The sequence below is a fragment of the Scyliorhinus canicula genome, chromosome 16 (genome assembly GCF_902713615.1).
Source record: "Scyliorhinus canicula chromosome 16, sScyCan1.1, whole genome shotgun sequence".
NCBI lineage: Eukaryota > Metazoa > Chordata > Chondrichthyes > Carcharhiniformes > Scyliorhinidae > Scyliorhinus > Scyliorhinus canicula.
This window is the reverse complement of record NC_052161.1, coordinates 3,635,228-3,661,735: the sequence shown is the minus strand read 5'-3', so window position 1 is coordinate 3,661,735 and position 26,508 is coordinate 3,635,228. Positions and strand designations below refer to the sequence as shown.

Genomic DNA, 26,508 nt, shown 5'->3' with positions numbered 1-26,508 from the left:
TGGGCTATGGTAGCACGGCTATGGGATATGGTAGCGCGGCTATGGGCTATGGTAGCACGGCTATGGGATATGGTAGCACGGGTATGGGATATGGTAGCGTGGCTATGGGATATGGTAGCATGGCTATAGGATATGGTAGCACGGCTATGGGATATGGTAGCGTGGCTATGGGCTATGGTAGCGCGGCTATGGGATATGGTAGCGCGGCTATGGGATATGGTAGCATGGCTATGGGATATGGTAGCATGGCTATGGGATATGGTAGCACGGCTATGGGCTATGGTAGCACGGCTATGGGCTATGGTAGCGTGGCTATGGGCTATGGTAGCGTGGCTATGGGATATGGTAGTACGGCTATGGGCTATGGTAGCGTGGCTATGGGCTATGGTAGCGCGGCTATGGGATATGGTAGCACGGCTATGGGATATGGTAGCACGGCTATGGGATATGGTAGCACGGCTATGGGATATGGTAGCACGGCTGTGGGATATGGTAGTACGGCTATGGGATATGGTAGCACGGCTATGGGATATGGTAGCACGGCTATGGGATATGGTAGCGTGGCTATGGGATATGGTAGCACGGCTATGGGATATGGTAGCACGGCTATGGGATATGGTAGCACGGCTATGGGATATGGTAGCGTGGCTATGGGATATGGTAGCGTGGCTATGGGCTATGGTAGCACGGCTATGGGATATGGTAGCACGGCTATGGGATATGGTAGCGTGGCTATGGGATATGGTAGCACGGCTATGGGCTATGGTAGCGTGGCTATGGGATATGGTAGCACGGCTATGGGATATGGTAGCATGGCTATGGGATATGGTAGCGTGGCTATGGGATATGGTAGCACGGCTATGGGATATGGTAGCACGGCTATGGGATATGGTAGCACGGCTATGGGATATGGTAGCACGGCTATGGGATATGGTAGCACGGCTATGGGATATGGTAGCGTGGCTATGGGATATGGTAGCACGGCTATGGGATATGGTAGCACGGCTATGGGATATGGTAGCGCAGCTATGGGATATGGTAGCACAGCTATGGGATATGGTAGCACGGCTATGGGATATGGTAGCGCGGCTATGGGATATGGTAGCACGGCTATGGGCTATGGTAGCACGGCTATGGGCTATGGTAGCACGGCTATGGGATATGGTAGCACGGCTATGGGATATGGTAGCACGGCTATGGAATATGGTAGCACGGCTATGGGATATGGTAGCACGGCTATGGGATATGGTAGCACGGCTATGGGATATGGTAGCATGGCTATGGAATATGGTAGCACGGCTATGGGCTATGGTAGCACGGCTATGGGATATGGTAGCACGGCTATGGGATATGGTAGCGTGGCTATGGGATATGGTAGCACGGCTATGGGATATGGTAGCGTGGCTATGGGATATGGTAGCACGGCTATGGGATATGGTAGCGTGGCTATGGGATATGGTAGCACGGCTATGGGATATGGTAGCAGGGCTATGGGCTATGGTAGCGTGGCTATGGGATATGGTAGCACGGCTATGAGATATGGTAGCAGGGCTATGGGCTATGGTAGCGTGGCTATGGGATATGGTAGCAGGGCTATGGGCTATGGTAGCGTGGCTATGGGATATGGTAGCATGGCTATGGGCTATGGTAGCAGGGCTATGGGCTATGGTAGCATGGCTATGGGATATGGTAGCATGGCTGGCTGAGGTGTGGCTGATGTGTCACGAGTAGCACGGCTATGGGATATGGTAGCACGGCTATGGAATATGGTAGCACGGCTATGGGATATGGTAGCACGGCTATGGGATATGGTAGCACGGCTATGGGATATGGTAGCACGGCTATGGGATATGGTAGCGCGGCTATGGGATATGGTAGCACGGCTATGGGCTATGGTAGCACGGCTATGGGCTATGGTAGCACGGCTATGGGCTATGGTAGCGTGGCTATGGGATATGGTAGCGTGGCTATGGGATATGGTAGCGCGGCTGTGGGATATGGTAGCACGGCTATGGGATATGGTAGCACGGCTATGGGATATGGTAGCACGGCTATGGGATATGGTAGCACGGCTATGGGATATGGTAGCGCGGTTATGGGATATGGTAGCACGGCTATGGGATATGGTAGCACGGCTATGGGATATGGTAGCACGGCTATGGATATGGTAGCACGGCTATGGGATATGGTAGCGTGGCTATGGGCTATGGTAGCACGGCTATGGGATATGGTAGCGTGGCTATGGGATATGGTAGCACGGCTATGGGATATGGTAGCGTGGCTATGGGATATGGTAGCACGGCTATGGGATATGGTAGCACGGCTATGGGATATGGTAGCACGGCTATGGGATATGGTAGCACGGCTATGGGATATGGTAGCACAGCTATGGGATATGGTAGCACGGCTATGGGCTATGGTAGCACGGCTATGGGATATGGTAGCGTGGCTATGGGATATGGTAGCACGGCTATGGGCTATGGTAGCGCGGCTATGGGCTATGGTAGCACGGCTATGGGATATGGTAGCACGGCTATGGGATATGGTAGCACGGCTATGGGCTATGGTAGCGTGGCTATGGGATATGGCAGCACGGCTATGGGATATGGTAGCGGGCTATGGGATATGGTAGCATGGCTATGGGCTATGGTAGCACGGCTATGGGCTATGGTAGCACGGCTATGGGATATGGTAGCAGGGCTATGGGATATGGTAGCGTGGCTATGGGCTATGGTAGCACGGCTATGGGATATGGTAGCACGGCTATGGGATATGGTAGCGTGGCTATGGGATATGGTAGCACGGCTATGGGCTATGGTAGCGTGGCTATGGGATATGGTAGCACGGCTATGGGATATGGTAGCATGGCTATGGGATATGGTAGCGTGGCTATGGGATATGGTAGCACGGCTATGGGATATGGTAGCACGGCTATGGGATATGGTAGCACGGCTATGGGATATGGTAGCACGGCTATGGGATATGGTAGCACGGCTATGGGATATGGTAGCGTGGCTATGGGATATGGTAGCACGGCTATGGGATATGGTAGCACGGCTATGGGATATGGTAGCGCAGCTATGGGATATGGTAGCACAGCTATGGGATATGGTAGCACGGCTATGGGATATGGTAGCGCGGCTATGGGATATGGTAGCACGGCTATGGGCTATGGTAGCACGGCTATGGGATATGGTAGCACGGCTATGGGCTATGGTAGCGTGGCTATGGGATATGGTAGCACGGCTATGGGATATGGTAGCGGGCTATGGGATATGGTAGCATGGCTATGGGCTATGGTAGCACGGCTATGGGCTATGGTAGCACGGCTATGGGATATGGTAGCAGGGCTATGGGATATGGTAGCGTGGCTATGGGCTATGGTAGCACGGCTATGGGATATGGTAGCACGGCTATGGGATATGGTAGCGTGGCTATGGGATATGGTAGCACGGCTATGGGCTATGGTAGCGTGGCTATGGGATATGGTAGCACGGCTATGGGATATGGTAGCATGGCTATGGGATATGGTAGCGTGGCTATGGGATATGGTAGCACGGCTATGGGATATGGTAGCACGGCTATGGGATATGGTAGCACGGCTATGGGATATGGTAGCACGGCTATGGGATATGGTAGCACGGCTATGGGATATGGTAGCGTGGCTATGGGATATGGTAGCACGGCTATGGGATATGGTAGCACGGCTATGGGATATGGTAGCGCAGCTATGGGATATGGTAGCACAGCTATGGGATATGGTAGCACGGCTATGGGATATGGTAGCGCGGCTATGGGATATGGTAGCACGGCTATGGGCTATGGTAGCACGGCTATGGGCTATGGTAGCACGGCTATGGGATATGGTAGCACGGCTATGGGATATGGTAGCACGGCTATGGGATATGGTAGCACGGCTATGGGATATGGTAGCACGGCTATGGGATATGGTAGCACGGCTATGGGATATGGTAGCATGGCTATGGAATATGGTAGCACGGCTATGGGCTATGGTAGCACGGCTATGGGATATGGTAGCACGGCTATGGGATATGGTAGCGTGGCTATGGGATATGGTAACGCGGCTATGGGATATGGTAGCGTGGCTATGGGATATGGTAGCACGGCTATGGGATATGGTAGCGTGGCTATGGGATATGGTAGCACGGCTATGGGATATGGTAGCAGGGCTATGGGCTATGGTAGCGTGGCTGTGGGATATGGTAGCACGGCTATGAGATATGGTAGCAGGGCTATGGGCTATGGTAGCGTGGCTATGGGATATGGTAGCAGGGCTATGGGCTATGGTAGCGTGGCTATGGGATATGGTAGCATGGCTATGGGCTATGGTAGCAGGGCTATGGGCTATGGTAGCATGGCTATGGGATATGGTAGCATGGCTGGCTGAGGTGTGGCTGATGTGTCACGAGTAGCACGGCTATGGGATATGGTAGCACGGCTATGGAATATGGTAGCACGGCTATGGGATATGGTAGCACGGCTATGGGATATGGTAGCACGGCTATGGGATATGGTAGCACGGCTATGGGATATGGTAGCGCGGCTATGGGATATGGTAGCACGGCTATGGGCTATGGTAGCACGGCTATGGGCTATGGTAGCACGGCTATGGGCTATGGTAGCGTGGCTATGGGATATGGTAGCGTGGCTATGGGATATGGTAGCGCGGCTGTGGGATATGGTAGCACGGCTATGGGATATGGTAGCACGGCTATGGGATATGGTAGCACGGCTATGGGATATGGTAGCACGGCTATGGGATATGGTAGCGCGGTTATGGGATATGGTAGCACGGCTATGGGATATGGTAGCACGGCTATGGGATATGGTAGCACGGCTATGGGATATGGTAGCACGGCTATGGGATATGGTAGCGTGGCTATGGGCTATGGTAGCACGGCTATGGGATATGGTAGCGTGGCTATGGGATATGGTAGCACGGCTATGGGATATGGTAGCGTGGCTATGGGATATGGTAGCACGGCTATGGGATATGGTATCACGGCTATGGGATATGGTAGCACGGCTATGGGATATGGTAGCACGGCTATGGGATATGGTAGCACAGCTATGGGATATGGTAGCACGGCTATGGGCTATGGTAGCACGGCTATGGGATATGGTAGCGTGGCTATGGGATATGGTAGCACGGCTATGGGCTATGGTAGCGCGGCTATGGGCTATGGTAGCACGGCTATGGGATATGGTAGCACGGCTATGGGATATGGTAGCACGGCTATGGGATATGGTAGCACGGCTATGGGCTATGGTGACACGGCTATGGGATATGGTAGCGTGGCTATGGGCTATGGTAGCACGGCTATGGGCTATGGTAGCGCGGCTATGGGATATGGTAGCAGGGCTATGGGCTATGGTAGCACAGCTATGGGCTATGGTAGCACGGCTATGGGATATGGTAGCACGGCTATGGGCTATGGTAGCACGGCTATGGGATATGGTAGCACGGCTATGGGCTATGGTAGCACGGCTATGGGATATGGTAGCAGGGCTATGGGCTATGGTAGCGTGGCTATGGGCTATGGTAGCATGGCTATGGGATATGGTAGCATGGCTGGCTGAGGTGTGGCTGATGTGTCACGAGTCTATCATTAAAAAAAATAAATTTAGATTACCCAATTCATTTTTTCCAATTAAGGGACAATTTAGCGTGGCCAATCCACCTACCCTGCACATCTTTGGGTTGTGGGGGCGAAACCCACACAAACACAGGGAGAATGTGCAAACTCCACACGGACATTAACCCAGAGCCGGGATCGAACCGGAGACCTCGGCGCTGTACATAGAATTTACAGTGCAGAAGGAGGCCATTCGGCCCATCGAGTCTGCACCGGCTCCTGGAAAGAGCACCCTACCCAAGGTTAACACCTCCACCCTAACCCCATAACCCAGTAACCCCACCCAACACTAAGGGCAATTTTGGACACTATGGGCAATTTATCACAGCCAATCCACCTAATCTGCACATCTTTGGACTGTGGGAGGAAACCGGAGCACCCGGAGGAAACCCACGCACACACGGGGAGGATGTGCAGACTCCGCACAGACAGTGACCCAAGCCGGAATCGAACCTGGGACCCTGGAGCTGTGAAGCCATTGTGCTATCCACAATGCTACCGTGCTGCCTAGTTTTCTTCCTTTGACGCACAAAGATGGTGATCCCATGGGAAGTGGTTCCCCAGCCAGGGGAAGGTGGGACAGTCTGTTTTGAGGGCACGTTTTCTAACGCCCTCCCCATTTGGAGTGAGCAGAGGGTGTCCTGACAAGGGACGGATGCTGCTGCCCAAAGACACCTCCTGATTGATGCCCCTTCTCCACTCCCAGCTCACCCTCACTCAATGGGCAAACTGCTAGTGGTGCCAGCATGGACCTGCTCCCGCTTCCCCCCCTTCCTCCGACCCCTGCCTCTCCCCCCCACCCCCCCTCCCTCATACCAACTTCCTCCTTCTGATTTCCTGGTTTCAGTAACCCAGGAACTGCCGCCTGCCCAATCAGGTCAGCCCAGGAAGAGGAAAGAGGGCAACTGCACAGCAGGGGGGAGCTTCATCCTTCCACCCGACATTTGCAGCCACCAGTCAAACACCGGCCATGCACTCGTTTTGTTTTGAGTGTTTGACTGGAGTTGGCATCAGCACGTTGTGAGACACTGGCCTTGAGTGAGCTGCAGACAGATCAGGGTGAAACGATGGCCAGCCCAACATGAGATCTGCTGCAAAGGATAATGAGGACCTTGATGGAACGGCCTACCAGAAAGTGCTGAATGTATTTACACACCGATGCTGGCACCCATTTGCTGGCCTCTTGTCACTGTTAATGAGCGCAAAGGAGTCAGCTGGCAATAGGCAGAGGGCATGGTGCCGAGCTTGCCCTGTCACCTGTCTCTGCTCCATCTCGATTTCGTCCTGCAGACCTCAAGACAATGCCACTTCTGCCCCAAGATGTCCTCTGTGCTGTTGTGAGAATGCTCTCTGCCAAATTTAGTGGGAAATCAATAAAGCACTTCTGAGAACACGTTCAACGGCTTCCAGATATAGTGAAATGGGAAAGATTCCAAAAATCTAACGGACCTGAATCAGGGTGCCTGTACCTTTAAATAAGGCAGGGGCCACCTTGCTGCTTTTTTCAAGAGTGGAAACACAGGTGTTGGCAGGACCCGCATTGTCCAAATTTGGGATTAGTTGGGAGGTTAGGGTAACACAAGCAGAGGTCCACCTGTGTGTACCCATAACCTCTGAGAAACCCATCAGAGAGCACAGCCTCTCCCCAGCAAACTCGGGTCGACCGTCCACCAAGTATATGAATTTCATGGCCTCGTGTTTTTGTGTCCAGGGACATCCAAATCCATCTGAACTTCCACATTTAATAGTTTCGCACTGTTTTAAAATATTTTTCTTCTATTCTTCCTATCAAAGCGTGTACCCTCACATTTTGCCATATTATAGCCCATGTGCCACCTTCTTTTTCCCACTCCCCTATCCTGTCTAAATACCGTTGCAGCCACATGGGCAAATCACGGACAACATATTCACTCAAAACCCATTTTAAATGAAAATGAATGAAAATCGCTTATTGTCACGAGTAGGCTTCAATGAAGTTACTGTGAAAAGCCCCTAGTCACCACATTCCGGCGCCTGTCCGGGGAAGCTGGTACGGGAAACGAACCGTGCTGCTGGCCTGCTTGGTCTGCTTTAAAAGCCAGCGATTTAGCCAAGTGAGCTAAACCAGCCCCTAGTGAGCTAAACCAGCCCCTAGTGAGCTAAACCAGCCCCATTGTCTTCTCCTCACAGCTGACCATCTCACCAGCAGACTTGTACACTTTACTCTCAGTCCCTTCATCTGAGGTATTGACATAGATTGTAAATAGCCGAGGACCCTGCAGAATCCCATCAGTAACAGCTTGCCAACGGGAAAATGACCCATTTACTCCTGATTTCTATTTTCTGTCCTTGAACCAATCCTGTATCCATGTTAATAATTTATTTCAAACCCTGTGTGCCCTCGTCTTTTGCAACAGCCTTTTGTGTGGCACCTTATTAAATACCATTTGTAAAAACAAAATACACTACTTCCATCGGTTCCCCTTTATCTACCTTGCTAGTTGCATCCTCAGAAAACTTGAATAGATTTGTCAAAGTAAAGTCCTCTGGCCAGCATTATCCATCCTGGTAACTGTTCACAGATCCCAAACTCCCCACTGAATGGTAACACAGAGACTCTGCTAACTGGATAAAGATGGAAATGTAGTGTAATTTAAATTACTGTCATCTGTCGAGTGATTAATGTTCCAAACCTCACACTGATGGCATCTCATGTACTTTCCCTTCATTGTGCCTGACACCTATCAGGTCCAATCAGATTGCTGACAACTCTTCAGGAGCACTCACAGAATGTGGGGGAGGGCGTCTTACCACCAACAAGAACTCTGGTTAGTAAACAAGCCATTGTGCCTCAAAGCTGCAGAATCTTATTTCATTCTCAAATCTTTCTTCTACTCTTCTTCGTTCCAGTCTTTTCTCCTTCTGTCTTCTGTTTAATTTCTCTCTCAGCTTTCACTTTCTATATTTCGTTATATTTCTGTCTGGAGTCTCGACAACAGAACACTGTTGAAAATTTAAAAATTTATCGTTTAAAATGCTTGCAGAGCTCCGGACGGATTTGCATGATTTGAGCCACATATTTGGGAGGTAGTGAGTGTGAAAGTAAACGTGGATTTGAAAGTCACAGTGAACAGGAAACATAGCATCGTAACAGCACAGAACCAGGCCATTTGACTCTATGATGGCTCTCTGTGAGAGCAATTTATCTAGTCCCACCCTACTACCCCCCCCAGCCCCTCTCCCCCACGGCCTTGCAATCTTTCTCCAAGGTGTTTATCTGATTCTCTTTTGAAGGCCACAAGTGAATCTGCCTCCACCACACCCTCAGAGCACTCCAAATCTGGAAAAATTAAATGAAATGAAAATAGCTTATCATCACAAGTAGGCTTCAAATGAAGTTACTGTGAAGAGCTCCTAGTCGCCACATTCTGGCGCCTGTTCAGGGAGGCTGGTACGGGAATTGAACCGTGCTGCTGGCCTGCCTTGGTCTGCTTTAAAAGCCAGCGATTTAGCCCTGTGCTAAACCAGCCCCTCCCAGCAGATCCTACCTAACAACCCGCCGTGTAGCAGTTTTTACTCGTCGGTACTTTTGTCAATTACCTTAAATCAGTGTCCTCTGGTTCTCAACCCATCCACCGGTGTAAATAAGTTCTCTCTATCTGATCTGCCCAGAGCCCTCATGATTTTGACCATTGCTCTTGATCTCTCAATCTTCTCTTCTCCAAGACAGCATAGAGTTCATAGAATTTACAGTGCAGAAGGAGGCCATTCGGTCCATCGAGTCTGCACCGGCTCTTGGAAAGAGCACCCTATCCAAGGTCAACACCTCCATCCTATCCCCATAACCCAGCAACCCCACCCAACACTAAGGGCAATTTTGGACACTAAGGGCAATTTATCACGGCCAATCCACCTAACCTGCACATCTTTGGACTGTGGGAGGAAACTGGAGCACCCGGAGGAAACCCACGCAGACACGGGGAGGATGTGCAGACTCCACACAGACAGTGACTGAAGCCGGAATCGAACCTGGGACCCTGGAGCTGTGAAGCATTTGTGCTGACCACAATGCTACCGTGATTCTCCAAACTATTCAGGTTCTTCATCCCTGGAACCATTCTCTTTAATCTTTTCTCCACGCTTTCTAAAGTCTTTACATTCTTCTCAAAGTGCTGCTCCCAGGACCTTGACATAATGAGCTGGATTTTTGTCTCCCGCTGCAGATACGAATTGGGTTGTGAAACACAGAAATTAGTTTTGTTTATTGCTGGAAAAATACTTTTCCTCAGCCTTCCTGACCCCACCCCATTTCCGACAGACTTTTCTGGGGTTCTCGAAGGTCATGGTGGCAAAGCGCACACACAGTTCTTCCGAGGTCTTAGTCCCCACTTTGAGGACCACAGGAAAATTGTATTTCCTCCCACATGCAATTTGAGTATTGTAATCACTAAAAAGACATATCTGTGTGGAGAGTTTGTGGCTACTGGGGGAAGCCGGTTGAGTTGGGAACATTCTGAAAAGTATGTTTTAAATGTTAACACACCTTCAAATGTCACTATTAGTGCAGCATTGTAACATAAAAGTACTTTTAATTAATGTTTCATCATAGGGATCTCCTCAGCAAAGGTAAGTTAACCTATTTTCATGCATTTCAGTATTTTATTTTTTCTGTTGGAGTAAGTGCCAGAATGCATTTTTAAAAATTGAAAAAAATCCTGTCAACATCTGCTGTCATATTTTGTGCTGTGATTTAAATCAACTGACAGCTCTGTTAAATAAAACTACTTTTGGAACTCAAAACAAATCTTTGTACTGTTATGGACCAGGGTTTAGAAACTCCAAAGTGAATTATGAAGTTCACCTGACCTACAACATTTATGTTGAATTTGGCGAGGATCAGCACAAGAGCCTTCATTGCAGGTGTGATTCAGACTTCCCAGACTCTTTAATCAAATCAAGGTTTATTCTAAGACTTTAGTTAACATATATATATATATATAAACATAGCAAGCATTTTGATCAATTACAAACATACAAATGTGAGGTAATGCATTTTGGAAGGTCTAATGCACGTAGGGAATAGACAGTGAATGGTAGAACCTTCAAGATTATTGAAAGTCAGAGAGATCTAGGTGGACAGGTCCACATGTCACTGAAAGGGGCAACATAGGTGGAGAAGGTAGTCAAGAAGGCATACGGCATGCTTGCCTTCATTGGCCGGGGCATTGAGTATAAAAATTGGCAAGTCATGTTGCAGCTGTATAGAACCTTAGTTAGGCCACACTTGAAGTATAGTGTTCAATTCTGGTCGCCACACTACCAGAAGGATGTGGAGGCGTTAGAGAGGGTGCAGAAGAGATTTACCAGGATGTTGCCTGGTATGGAGGGCATTAGCTATGAGGAGCGGTTGAATAAACACGGTTTGTTCTCACTGGAACGACGGAGGTTGAGGGGCGACCTGATAGAGGTCTACAAAATTATGAGGGGCATAGACAGAGTGGATAGTCAGAGACTTTTTCCCAGGATAGAGGGGTCAATTACTAGGGGGCATAGGTTTAAGGTGCGAGGGGCAGGGTTTAGAGGAGATGTGATTGGCAAGTTTTTTACACAGAAGGTAGTGGGTGCCTGGAACTCGCTGCCGGAGGAGGTGGTGGAAGCAGGGACGATAGAGACGTTTAAGGGGCGTCTTGACAAATACATGAATAGGATGGGAATATAGGGATACGGACCCCGGAAGTGGAGAAGATTTTAGTTTAGACGAGCAGCATGGTCGGCGCAGGCTTGGAGGGCCGAAGGGCCTGTTCCTGTGCTGTACTTTTCTTTGTTCTTTGTTCTTTGTTCTATAAAGACACCACACAGCTACAGTAATCTATGTACTTAACACTTGATGAATTCCCCCTTAGCTGTTCCAATTGAATAACAAAATCCAATTAAACCAAACCCCCTTTTCAAGGGTGTGGCCCAGCACACTGTATTCTCACTTGAGTTCCTGAAATTCTGATCCAGTTCCAAACTGCAGATTCAAACTTCCTCCAGCAAACAACTATATCTTTAAAGTTACCAAGGCAGTTAGCCACATCCAAAGTGATTTTTACTGGAACTACTTTAAAATGAAAACAGAGAAATACAGAGAAAATACTTATTTTTCCTTCTGAGTCCAAAGCAGTCAAACTGAAACTGAAACCCTCTCTCACCTGACAGCCACAGCCCAATGTGCTACAAGTCACATGATAGACTAAATCTTTCTTAAAGGGACACTCACATCACAGTACAATGCCTCTCCATTGGGGCTGAATAATACGGTGGAACACCGATGGAGGGTTCCACATCGGAAGTTGGCGACATTTCAACTTCCGGGTCTGTTATTGAGACACGTCCAATAATTACTCAAGTCCCGAAAGACGTGCTGTTAGGTGAATTGGACATTCTGAATTCTCCTCCTGTGTACCTGAACAGGCGTCGGGGTGGGGGAACCAGGGGATTTTCACAATAACTTCATTGCAGTGTTAATGTAAGCCTACTTGTGACAATAAAGATTATTATTATTAATGGAGTTACATTTGTTATCTTCCAATCAAATGGAACCTTCCCTGAATCTAGGGAGTTTGGGAAAATTAAAACCAATGCATCAACTATCTCACTAGACTTGTCTTTTGAGGCCCCAGGATGGACTCTGGACCCGGGTCTTATAATCCTGCAGCTCCAACAATTTCTTCCATACCTATCGTCTGGTGGCTGTACATTTCCCTCCCTCCCATTTCCTGGTTTCCTGCTTCCGGAATGCCCCTTGTATTGTCCACAGTGAAAACCGATGCAAAATTCCAGTTCAATTCACCTGCCATCTCCTTGTTTTCCATTATCAATTCTCCAATTCACTTGCTTCTTGGACTAAAACTCACTTTGTTAAGTTTTCTTTGTTAAATGTTTAGAAAAACTCTTACTATCTGTTTTTATATTTCTGGCTAGCTTTCTCTCGTACTCTAATTTTTATCTCCTTGTTAATATTTTAGGCATCCTTTTGCTGTGCCTTATATTCTGTCCAATTATCTGACCTGCCCCTTGCCTTTGCATAAATATTTATGCTTTTCCTTTATGTTTGATACAACCTTTAACCTTTCTAGTTAACCATGGATGCTGTGTCCGTCCCTTTCACTTTTGCTTACTCGGAATGTATCTATTTTGTGTATTCTGAAAATCCCCTTAAATGTTTGCCACTGCACCTCTGTTGATCGATCCTGGAACCTAATTTGCCAATTCACCTTCGCCAGCTCTACTTTGATGCCTTCACAATTGTTTGTGTTTAAGTTTAAAAACAGTCTCAGGCCCATGCCCCTCTCCCTCAGACTGAATGTAAAATTCAATCATATTATGATCACTGCTACCTAGGGTCAGCTTGACTATGAGATCATTAATTAATCCCATCATGTTGCACCAGATCGAGTAAAACCTGCTCCAGCACATGCTGTTCAGAGAGACTATCCCGAAAACATTCAATGAACTCTTCATCTAGGTAGGATCCATCTGAATTTTCCAGTCTATGTTTAAATTAAAATCTCCCATGGTTATCGCCATTCTTTTCTGACAATCTCCAATTATTTCTTCCTTTGTGCTTCGCCCTGTACATTATGCTCTGTACATGACTCCCACAAGTGACTTCTTGCCTTTACCATTTTTCATCTCTACCCAAACCGTTTCAACATCCGGGTTTCCTGAACTTAGGTCATTCATCTGTACCATTCTAATACCATCATTAACTAACAGAGCCACCCCTCCAACTTTTCCTCACATCTTGTCCTTCCTAAATATCCTGTACCCTTCAATACCCGGTCCCAACCCATGTCCTCCTGCAGCCATGTCTTCATAAGAACATAAGAACTAAGAGCAGGAATCGGCCATCTGGCCCCTCAAGCCTGCTCCGCCATTCAATGAGATCATGGCTGATCTTTTGTGGACTCAGCTCCACTTTCCGGCCCGAACACCATAACCCTTAATCCCTTTATTCTTCAAAAAACTATCTATCTTTACCTTAAAAACATGTAATGAAGGAGCCTCAACTGCTTCACTGGGCAAGGAATTCCATAGATTCACAACCCTTTGGGTGAAGAAGTTCCTCCTAAACTCAGTTCTAAATCTACTTCCCCTTATTTTGAGGCTATGCCCCCTAGTTCTGCTGTCACCCGCCAGTGGAAACAACCTGCCCGCATCTATCCTATCTATTCCCTTCATAATTTTATATGTTTCAATAAGATCCCCCCCATCCTTCTAAATTCCAACGAGTACAGTCCCAGTCTACTCAACCTCTCCTCATAATCCAACCCCTTCAGCTCTGGGATTAACCTAGTGAATCTCCTCTGCACACCCTCCAGTGCCAGTACGTCGTTTCTCAGGTAAGGAGACCAAAACTGAACACAATACTCCAGGTGTGGCCTCATTAACACCTTATACAATTGCAGCATAACCTCCCTAGTCTTAAACTCCATCCCTCTAGCAATGAAGGACACAATTCCATTTGCCTTCTTAATCACCTGTTGCACCTGTAAACCACCTTTCTGTGACTCATGCACTAGGACACCCAGGTCTCTCTGCACAGCAGCATGTTTTAATATATTATCATTTAAATAATAATCCCTTTTGCTGTTATTCCTACCAAAATGGATAACCTCACATTTGTCAACATTGTATTCCATCTGCCAGACCCTAGCACATTCACTTAACCTATCCAAATCCCTCTGCAGACTTCCGGTATCTTCTGCACTTTTTGCTTTACCACTCATCTTAGTGTCGTCTGCAAACTTGGACACATTGCCTTTGGTCCCCAACTCCAAATCATCTGTGTAAATTGTGAACAATTGTGGGCCCAACACTGATCCCTGAGGGACACCACTAGCTACTGCTTGCCAACCAGAGAAACACCCATTAATCCCCACTCTTTGCTTTCTATTAATTAACCAATCCTCTATCCAAGCTACTACTTTACCCTTAATGCCATGCATCTTTATCTTATGCAGCAACCTTTTGAGTGGCACCTTGTCAAAGGCTTTCTGGAAATCCAGATATACCACATCCATTGGCTCTCTGTTATCTACCGCACTGGTAATGTCCTCAAAAAATTCCACTAAATTAGTTAGACATGACCTGCCCATTATGAACCCATGCTGCGTCTGCCCAATGGGACAATTTCTATCCAGATGCCTCGCTATTTCTTCCTTGAGGATAGATTCCAACATCTTCCCTACTACCGAAGTTAAGCTAACTGGCCTATAATTACCCACTTTCTGCCTACCACCATTTTTAAACAGTGGTGTCACGTTTGCTAATTTCCAATCCACCGGGACCACCCCAGAGTCTAGTGAATTATGGTAAATTATCACTAGTGCATTTGCAATTTTCCTAGCCATCTCTTTTAGCACTCTGGGATGCATTCCATCAGGGCCAGGAGACTTGACTACCTTTAGCCCCATTAGAACATAGAACATAGAACAGTACAGCACAGAACAGGCCCTTCGGCCCTCAATGTTGTGCCGAGCCATGATCACCCTACTCAAACCCACGTATCCACCCTATACCCGTAACCCAACAACCCCCCCCCCCATTAACCTTACTTTTTTTTAGGACGCTACGGGCAATTTAGCATGGCCAATCCACCTAACCCGCACATCTTTGGACTGTGGGAGGAAACCGGAGCACCCGGAGGAAACCCACGCACACAGGGGGAGGACGTGCAGACTCCACACAGACAGTGACCCAGCCGGGAATCGAACCTGGGACCCTGGAGCTGTGAAGCATTTATGCTAACCACCATGCTACCCTGCTTGCCCATCACTACCCCCTTAGTGATAGCAATCCATCTCAAGGCCCTCACCTGTCATAGCTTCATTTCTATCAGTCACTGGCATGTTATTTGTGTCTTCCACTGTGAAGATCGACCCAAAAAACCTGTTCAGTTCCTCAGCCATTTCCTCATCTCCCATTATTAAATCTCCCTTCTCATCCTCTAAAGGACCAATATTTACCTTAGCCACTCTTTTTTGTTTTATATATTCGTAAAAAGAAACTATTACTATCTGTTTTTATATTCTGAGCAAGTTTACTCTCATAGTCTATCTTTCTCTTCTTTATAGCTTTTTTAGTAGCTTTCTGTTGCCCCCTAAAGATTTCCCAGTCCTCTAGCCTCCCACTAATCTTTGCCACTTTGTATGCTTCATAATGTCTATCAAATTATATTTATCTATTTCTATGTCGTCTCTCAGTTCATCTGTTTTGTTCTGAATGCTATGTGCATTCAGATACAGAGCTTTTAGTTTTATCCTTTTAATTTTAAAATAGTTACTTGATTTACTGTTAGGTTTATACTCCATATCTCTTCTTGTAACAGTCTGCTTTTCATTTCCGTAATAGTATCTTTCTCTTTTTCCTTTTCTCTGCTCTTTGATTTGCCACATCTTCCCAAATTTGATCCCTTGCGTCCACTATTTAGTTTAAAACCCTCTGTACTTTCCTGGTTTTGCGGCTCGCACGAGCATCGACTCCAGCACTGTTCAGGTGTAGACCAGGCAAATGGTGCAGACCCCACTTTCCTCAGCCCTGTCGGTGCCTCGCGAACAGGAACTCACTTCTCCCACATCATTCTTTGAACCATATATTCAGCTCTCTAATTTAATCCAGAGATTATGGGTGGGATATTCTGTTCCTGAGACTACCCGAACAGGTGCCAGAGTGTGGAGACTAGGGACTTTTCACAGTAACTTCATTGCAGTGTTAATGTAAGCCTACTTGTGACAATAAAGATTACAAAAAAATAAGTGTTGATGCCGCGGCAGGATTCATGGGCTTTCACGACAACAAAACGGGCGCAGAGCCTGGACCGATTCTGCTACCATTGAGAAGCCGGCACCACGTGGAACACAATCGATTCCAATGAGAAACGGAGCCGGATTGGCCAGGACCGTGATTGACACTCGGGAGGCTGACAAGCTGCAGCCGCACACACACATTACACTCCCCACACACACTCATCCCAGCCACACACACACATTACACTCCCCACACACACTCATCCCAGCCACACACACACATTACACTCCCCACACACACTCATCCCAGCCGCACACACACATTACACTCCCCACACACACTCATCCCAGCCGCACACACACATTACACTCCCCACACACACTCATCCCAGCCTCACACGCACATTACACTCCCCACACACACTCATCCCAGCCGCACACACACATTACACTCCCCACACACACTCATCCCAGCCTCACACACACATTACACTCCCCACACACACTCATCCCAGCCGCACACACACATTACACTCCCCACACACACTCATCCCAGCCACACACACACATTACACTCCCCACACACACTCACCCCAGCCACACAGACACATTACACTCCCCACACACACTCATCCCAGCCGCACACACACATTACACTCCCCACACACACTCATCCCAGCCACACACACACATCACACTCCCCACACACACTCATCCCAGCCACACACACACATTACACTCCCCACACACACTCATCCCAGCCGCACACACACATTACACTCCCCGCACACACTCATCCCAGCCACACAGACACATTACACTCCCCACACACACTCATCCCAGCCGCACACACACATTACACTCCCCGCACACACTCATCCCAGCCACACAGACACATTACACTCCCCACACACACTCATCCCAGCCACACACACACATTACACTCCCCGCACACACTCATCCCAGCCACACAGACACATTACACTCCCCACACACACTCATCCCAGCCGCACACACACATTACACTCCCCACACACACTCATCCCAGACACCAAGATGGCACTGGGTGTGCTGCAGCTGATGATAGTCTGGGGTCAGAGGGTCCAGGCCATATTGACGCCGCTGTCAAGGAGACGGAGAATTGTGATTTGATGTCAAATTGACGCCCGCCGCAATTTTGATGTCAGAACATAATCTCCACCCAATTGTGATTCGCGATTTCAGCGTCGGCCAACGGCAAATCCCAACCTGTGGCCTTTGAGATTCTGCTTCTTAATGTGGTGCCTAGATTCTCATACTGACTATGCAGACTCCTTCCTGTGCCATTTGTACTTGTCTTTCATACTCTTTCTTATATCATCCTTTATTTACATGCTTATAGAAGACCTTGGGATTACGTTTCATGTTATCTGTCAGTCTTTTTTCATGCTCCATTCTTGCTTTTCTGATTATTCTTTCACTTTCCCCCTCATTCCCCATTGTATTTTCTATCTGTCACCCTCACTTCTTCCTTTTCATCGTCACTTCTGTCTCTTGTTATTTTGGGTGTTCCAGATTTATTTATCCCACCTTTCCCCTTCAAGGGAATACACCTTGACGTTTCCTGCAATATTCTGTCTTTGAAGGTGGCCCATTGTTCAGCCGCCGTCTTTTCCACCAACATTAGATTCTAATTCACTCGATTCAGATACATTCTCATCCCATCAAAGTTGGCTTTCCCACAATTAATTATCCCTGCTCTGGATTGCTCCATATCCGTAGCTTTTCCGTAGCTTTTCTGTAGTCTACCTGAACCTTATGATACAATGGCCACTGTCCCTTAAATGTTCTTCCACTGATATTTGATCCACTTTGGGTCAACGCATTGCCCAGAACCAGGTCCCACAGTGCCTGCCCTCTCGTTGTACCAGAAACATCTTGCTGCAGAGAGCTATCTTGTAAACTCTCCAGGAAACCTCTCCCCTCTTGCTCTCCTCCTATCCCAGTCTGTATTTGGATAATTGAAGTCCCTGATTATAATTACTGGAGAATTCTTCACCTCTCTGTAATTTCTTTGCAAATGTGTTTTTCTACATCTCTCCCACTAGTTTGTGGTCTTTATACTACTCCCATTAAGCTTATTGCACCTTTCTCATTCCTTACCTCGAGCCAGAGAGATTCCGTCCCTTTTTTAAAATACATTTTTAAAAAATATAAATTTAGAGTACACAATTAATTTTTTCCAATTAAGGGGCAACTTAGCGTGGCCAATCCACCTACCCTGCACATCTCTGGTTTGTGGGGGCGAAACCCACGCAGACACGGGGAGAATGTGCAAACTCCACACGGACAGTGACCCAGAGCCGGGATCGAACCTGGGAACTCAGCGCCGTGAGGCAGCAGGTCTAACCCACTGCACCACTGTTCTGCCCTCTTCTTTTATAAATTTAGAGTACCCAATTACTTTTGGTGGTACATTGGCGAGACCATGCAGACACTGCGACAACGAATGAACGGACATCGTGCAACAATCGCCAGGCAGGAATGTTCCCTTCCAGTCGGGGAACACTTCAGCAGTCAAGGCCATTCAGCCTCTGATCTCCGGGTAAGCGTTCTCCAAGGCAGCCTTCAGGATACGCGACAACGCAGAATCGCCGAGCAGAAACTTATAGCCAAGTTCCACACGCATGAGTACGGCCTCAACAGGGATCTTGGATTCATGTTGCATTACATTCATCCCCCACCATCTGGCCTGGACTTGCAAAATCCTACCAGCTGTCCTGATTTGAGACAATTCACACCTCTTTAACCTGGGATTATTCCTCTCTCTGGGTCTGTAATGATTTGATTACCTGCTAATGCTCGCATTCCAAGTCTTGTCTGGCATCTCTGACTTTGTCTATATAAATGTTTCTGGAACATACCTCTCCATTCACCTGAGGAAGGAGCAGTGTCCGAAAGCTCATGTTTGAAACAAATCTGTTGGACTTTAACCTGGTGTTGTAAGACTTCTTACTGTGCTCACCCCAGTCCAACGCCGGCATCTTCACATTATCACTTTTTTTTCCAATTAAGGGGCAATTTAGTGTGGCCAATTCACCTACCTTACACATCTTTTTAGGTTGTGGGGGTGAGACCCATGCAGACAAGGGGAGAATGTGCAAACTTCACTGGGACAGTGACTCAAACCCGGGTCCTCAGCACCGTGAGGAAGCAGTGCTAACCACTGCACCGCCGCGTTGCCCTCAAACCTCCGGCCTTTCCCCCTCAGGAACACCCTCTCTCCAGTGCTGTGATGCCATCCTTTATCAATACTGCGCTCCCCCCCCTCTTCTGTCTCTCCTGAATACTTTGTACCCAGGAATATTTAATACTCAGTCCTGTTATTTTTTTCAGCCCGCTCTCTGTCCAGCAGTAATATCCTGTTTCCATTTGTCAGTCTGTGCCTGTAGTTCCCCAATCTTATTAGCCACAATCCGTTTCTTCACACACATGTACATTAATCCTGATTAGGCTTTTTTTACTTTGCCCCTCACTCTGACCCCATGACTTACTATAGCCTGTTGTAATTCGATCACACTCTCCAGGTGTCTATTTACCTTTATATTACTTTCTGATATATCCCCCTTATCAGTTAATGCTTCCCTATTTCCCACTGCCACTTTGTCTCCTCTCCACTCTGAATTTCCCCTCAGGTTCCTCGCCCCCTACCAATCTAATTTCAACCCTCCCCTGCAGTCCTGAAAAATCTCACATAGTTCCTTCTCATTCTCTCTTTCTTTGTCCCTCTGATTTTCTTTCTCACTTCCCCTCTGAACTTCCTATATTCAAGTACGTTCTCTTCAACCTGGCATCTGTCGTACACCCCTTCTTTCTGCTTCTGTGGTATTTTCTATCTCTTTCATCAACCAGGGAAAGTTGGCTTTGTTTGCCCTTTCCCCCCGGAGGAATGCATCCTGACTATATCTAAACTATCTCCCCTTTCAAGGAAACGCCTCTTCTCACACAATTTTGCCGAATAATATTTGATTCCAATTTAGCTGAGACATATCTGTGCTCATCCCACTGAAATTGGCCCCCCTCCAATTGAATTTTTACTCCGTGTCCTTTTCTCCAACCATACTAAATCGAATGATATTATGACCACTGTTTTTTCAATGTTGCTCAATTGATCCACTAGTCCCACCTCATTTGCCAGAATCCGATCCAATATTGTCTCCTTCCCTGTTGGGCTGGAATATACTGATCAAAAATATTCTTCTGAACACACTTGAAATGAAATGAAATGAAAATCGCTTATTGTCACTAGTAGGCTTCAAATGAAGTTACTGTGAAAAGCCCCTAGTCGCCACATTCCGGCGTTTTCCCTCTCTTCTCTTCACAGTGCTACTATCCCAGTAGAAATGTGGAAAATTAAACCCCCCCCCCCCCCAATATAACTACGCTATAATTCTTGCACCTGAAAATCTTCTCTATATCTTTCCCACTAGATGGTGGAAGTCATTAAGTAGATGGCAATGCCGTAACCATTTGTGTGGTGTAAAACCACCAGGATCCCTTCCACCTTTGTCAAGGAAATGCTAACCTTCTGTCCTTTCATGAAACAGAAGAACTTGGTATGTGTAGGTACAGATTGGATCAAGCCTATTTCTGATACTCCCCATGGTCAATTAGCTGCTCTATATCAATACCCACGCGTTCTTCTGGCATGGCGGGTAGCACCCTGTCTAAAGGCGAAAGATTCTGGGTTCAAGTCCCACCCCAGGACCTGATGGCCGAGGAAGGTGCTCACATTACACAGTCAAACAGTTGAGTATCAAACTGTAAACCCTTTCAGCGCACGCTATTGTGATGGAAAGAGAGTCGGAGACTCCACCATCACTATCCATAGCTCCAGACTACAGCAGCATGTAAACGTGAACATTGCCACAGTTACTGAGGCTCCCTGAGTGATCACATCACAATCATCATCAGCAATCGCAACTGAACTTTATTGTGATCTAAGTTGATGTTATAACTGGATGGAAAGATCCCAGAACCCTGGGTCAAAAGACTGTAACATAGAACATACAGTGCAGAAGGAGGCCATTCGCCCATTGAGTCTGCACTGACCCACTTAAACCCTCACTTGGGTTATCCTCGTAACCCAATAACCCCACTAACTTTTTTGGTCACTAAGGGCAATTTATCGTGGCCAATCCACCTAACCTGCATGTCTTTGGACTGTGGGAGGAAACCGGAGCACCCGGAGGAAACCCACGCAGACACGGGGAGAACGTGCAGACTCCACACAGACGGTGACCCAGCGGGGAATCGAACCCGGGACCCTGGCGCTGTGAAGCCACAGTGCTATCCACTTGTGCTACCGTGCTGCCCCTTGAAAAATTGAGCTTTTCTTTAGAAAACATGGAGGAATAGAATCACAGGACTGCTAATTAGTTTTAATATCAAGGTCAAGGTTTATTAAACATTGGAAAAAGTGATTATAATAAAATACTCCTTCACTCGTCCTTTTTTAGCTTAACAATTATACACAGGTTTTGGGATTAACGTGGATAACACAGTACATCTGAAACCACAATGGTCTCATTAACAACGGCCAAACACACACTGCACTCTGAACCCAAGTTAGTATCTGTGGATTTCTCCTTAGAACCCCTCCCCCCCAGTATGAATGTCACATGAGGGATTCCATGCTCCATTCCCAAAAGATGTTTTAAAACTTTCTCTCGAAATAAGTGTTCCATTAGTAAGTTGCATTCCAAAATCCATTCCACGTTTTCCAGAGGATTCTTTTGAACAGAGCTTCTGCCTCAGCAAACCCATTCCAAGTTTTGCACTAGTCCCTTTTAGAATTTCTTTGTGTTGACTGACTTCCACTTTGAACACAAACTTTGGTACCCAGCCAATAGAGTCTTCTGGATTATTTGGTTTGCAAATTGTAGTAAAGCATTCCAAATTTTAGGACTGCTTTAGAAACCTCTGGGATTACTTTAAAAACCTCTAGAAATTTAGCTTCTCACCAGCTGATTCCTTCTCAGCTTTGTCTGTACTGCACACGAATATGATCTTATTCCATTTCCAGGTTTCTAGAACCAACCGTCCTTTAGTTCCTTTGGAACTTACTTTCTTGCATTTTACTGCTTTGAGCAGAGGTCAGTGAGAAGTCTGACAACGCCAGGTTCACCTGAGGAAGGAGCAGTGCTCCAAAAGCTAGTGATTCAAAACAAACCTGTTGGACTTTAACCTGGTGTTGTAAGACTTTGTACTGTGCTCACCCCAATCCAACGGCAGCATCTCCACATCTTGAGCAGAGGTATTAGAGCTGCCTTATCACTCTTTCCCTGACTCCAGAGCTGTGGGAGGTGTTCCCTCTCCGGCAGTCTGGGGCAACACATTGGCACAGGGGTTGGCACTGCTGCCTTACAGCGTCAGGGATTTGGGTTCATTTCCGGCCTCAGGTCACTGTCTGTGTGGAATTTGCACTTTCTTCCAGTTTCTGCGTGGTTTTCCTCCGGGTGCTCCGGTTTCCTCCCACAGTCCAGAGATGTGGAGGTTAGGTGGATTGGCCATGATAAATTGCCCCTTAGTGTCCAAAGGTTAGGTGGGGATACAGGGTTACGAGGATAGGGTGGAGATGTGGGCTTAGGTAGGGTGCTCTTTCAAGGGCAGGGGTAGATTCAGTGGGCTGAATGGCCTCCTTCTGCACTGTAAATTCTATGATTCTATCTGCACCAACTTCCCTGACTTCCAGTTAAAACGAAAGAACAAAGGAAAATGTTTCCCCTTACAAGGACCTCTAGTTGCCAAGCAACAATATTTACCCTTTATGCCATGGCTCCCTCTATCACAGGTGGAAATTAACCAACCCCCACCTTTGCCCAGCATCAATGTAACTATGGCTCCCTAAATTAAACCCACTTCAAATTATACCTTATTTCTAATGTTTACCAATACAAATATAAATCCCTTAAAGCTATCTTTGGATTCTGAATGACATTTTGGAGTTGGGATATCGGAGGGCAGGTGCCCTGGTCTCCAGGAAGCCTTCAGGAGAGGTCGAAGTGGAAACAATGAACAATTATCATATATATGATAATTATATAGGGCAGCACGGTAGCATGGTGGTTAGCATAAATGCTTCACAGCTCCAGGGTCCCAGGTTCGATTCCCGGCTGGGTCACTGTCTGTGCGGAGTCTGCACGTCCTCCCCGTGTGTGCGTGGGTTTCCTCCGGGTGCTCCGGTTTCCTCCCACAGTCCAAAGATGTGCGGGTTAGGTGGATTGGCCATGCTAAATTGCCCGTAGTGTCCTAAAAAGTAAGGTTAAGGGGGGGTGTTCTTGGGTTACGGGTTTAGGGTGGATACGTGGGTTTGAGTAGGGTGATCATTGCTCGGCACAACATCGAGGGCCGAAGGGCCTGTTCTGTGCTGTACTGTTCTATGTTCTATGTTCTATATCAGAACTCCCTGAATCATGCAGATCTTATACATACACTTTCCAAATACCCAGTGTTACACACTCCGAGAACAGGACCCAGATAATGATGTGATCTGGTTGGATTGATTGTGTTCTGAGCGAGGGAGAGAACATTGAAACGAGAATCACAGGCAAAGGGCAGGAAAAATGGGGAAGGGAACAGGTGTAATTCCGGTGTAAGTGCCCACAGACACTTGAGAGAAAGAATTACATTTCTTCAGAACCTTTTACAACTTCAGGATGTAGCAAATGCTGTGCAGCCAATGAGGAATATTTGAGGGTTGTCATTGTTGTAACGTAGGAAGCTCAGCATCCAATTTCCACACAGCAATCTCCGACACACAACAATGTGATAACAACCAGTTCATCTGTTTTTGTCTTGTTGGTTGAAGGATAAATATTAGCTAGGGCACCAGGGATATTAGAACATAGAACACAACAGGCCCTTCGGCCCTCGATGTTGTGCCGAGCAATGATCACCCTACTCAAACCCACGTATCCACCCGTAAGCCAACAACACCCCCCTTAACCTTACTTTTTAGTACACTACGGGCAATTTAGCCTGGCCAATCCACCTAACCCGCAAATCTTTGGACTGCGGGAGGAAACCGGAGCACCCGGAGGAAACCCACGCACACACGGGGAGGACGTGCAGACTCCGCACAGACAGTGACCCAGCCGGGAATCGAACCTGGGACCCTGGAGCTGTGAAGCATTTATGCTAACCACCATGCTACCGTGGCTCCCGTGGATATTGTTTTACTTGTATTAAGGCACCACAAAGCAGCGTGTTGTTGGTAGAACTTGGCACTGTTATCAGCAGTGCTGGTGGTCCTGATGCATCGTGAACCTGCAAACTGTTACTCGGAGAGAGTGGACACTGACACAGACGGCTCACCCTCATCCAGTCCACTGTTCAAAACTTCCAACAGCAACTGGTCGAAGTCTCTACGGGCTTCCAGTTACATGAAATGGCTGTCACATCCGCTTTTCGCTGGCAGTTTCCTGGGTTCCTCGCTGACAGAGACTCACTCTGTAATGTGTCTACTCACTGACGGCAAAAGTAAGAGAAAGTAAGGAGTTTAAATTTCATATTTCAGAACGTCAGGTAGCCAATTTGCGCAGAGTAAGATCCCGCATCAGCACTGAGATAATGAGCAGACAGTCTGAATTTGTGATTTTGGTTAGGGGGACCCATGTTGATGAGGATACCGAGACAACTCCTTGCTGTTAGAAACATAGGGACAGGAGGAGAATATTTACCCATTCAGTTAGATTGTGGCTGATCAATGACCAAACTCCAGCTCCATAAATGTACCTCATATCCCTTATCTATCAATCTCAGTTTTAAAATTAACAATTGATCTTACAGCAATAACAATTGCGGAAGAGAGTTCTTCTTCATAAGATTGCCATGCGATCTTCTACACCCACCTTTGAGGGCAGAAGGAGATGTTTAATGTCTCGATGGCCCTGCTGACAGTGCAGCACTCCCTTGGTCCTGCACTGGCGTGTCAGCCGAGGCTTCTGTGCTCAATTATCTGGAGCGAGACTTGAACCCACAACTTTCTGACTCAGTGGCAGGAGGTGTCACCCACTGAGGCCAATCTGGAGCCTCAGCAGAGGTCTAACAAGTGGGCACGCTGTGGGGATGGAACCTGAGGGCAGTGCCAGGCTGCCCACTGGGATTAGCGATGGGTCTCAGGGTCTGCTTCTAACTGAGAGAGGACTGAGGACAAATCAGTCAGGCAAGGGTTAACTTGACTGAAAGGCAGGGATGTGCCAGTTGCCTGAAAGGACATCGCTGGCCTGTGATCTGAACTTTTAATTGATATTATTGAAGCAAGAAGGAGTTTAACTGGAGGGCAGAAAGCAACTGATGGTTTCTCAGTGCCAAGTCCAACTGACCAGGTGTAACCAATAGCCCATGGTTATCAAGCCAGCCCATTGCGTTCTGAGGCACAGGCACAGAAGTGCCAAGTCTCGTGCTATGTGTGTGCGTGTGTCCGGCACCCTTTCCTGGAACTGTCTGTATTGTCACAGGATCCATGTGTTGGGTGAGAATACCCCTGCTCAGAATATTGTAAATCTCCACAAGGTCAGCTCAAGGACACTGCATAATCATTAGTGCTCCAGCCATGGACTGACGCAGAGAATCACTCGGACAAGGAAACACATACATGTGCACAAACATACACAGGGGTATGTATGCTGATTCACATACACAATCACACACACACACAACACACACAAGCGCTTTCACAGATTGGAACCAGGAATCAGTTCGGGAATCACTGAAAGCCCCTGATTCAGCCTGTCTGCTGTTGCTCTCTGTTGGAACTGGGTTGCCCTGTTGATTCCAAGTTTAATAAAGCAGTTTCCAGTTATTTATGGGGGATGCAGACCATGATGACCTTGTACTCGCTCTCAACTGTGATAAATAATGGCTGGTCAGTGCAATATAGACAGGGAAGAGTGGGGGAGGGAGCTATGACAAACAGTAACAGGCAGTCATATTACTCCTGTCATTCTCATACTCAATAGCCTCCTGCTAACCCGAGTTAAAGGAATCATGGTCATTGCTGCAGACAATTCAGAATAAAAACCTGCCATTTTAATTTA

The 26,508-nt window shown here is 47.3% G+C and overlaps 1 non-coding gene across 1 annotated transcript; it reads right to left on the bottom strand.

Moving 5' to 3' along the window:
• Positions 1-20,893: 20,893 nt before the first annotated feature.
• Positions 20,894-21,015, bottom strand: LOC119951110. The gene has a single exon (XR_005457503.1). It is a non-coding gene; the product is annotated as a U6atac minor spliceosomal RNA (small nuclear RNA).
• Between the last annotated feature and the right edge of the window lie 5,493 nt (positions 21,016-26,508).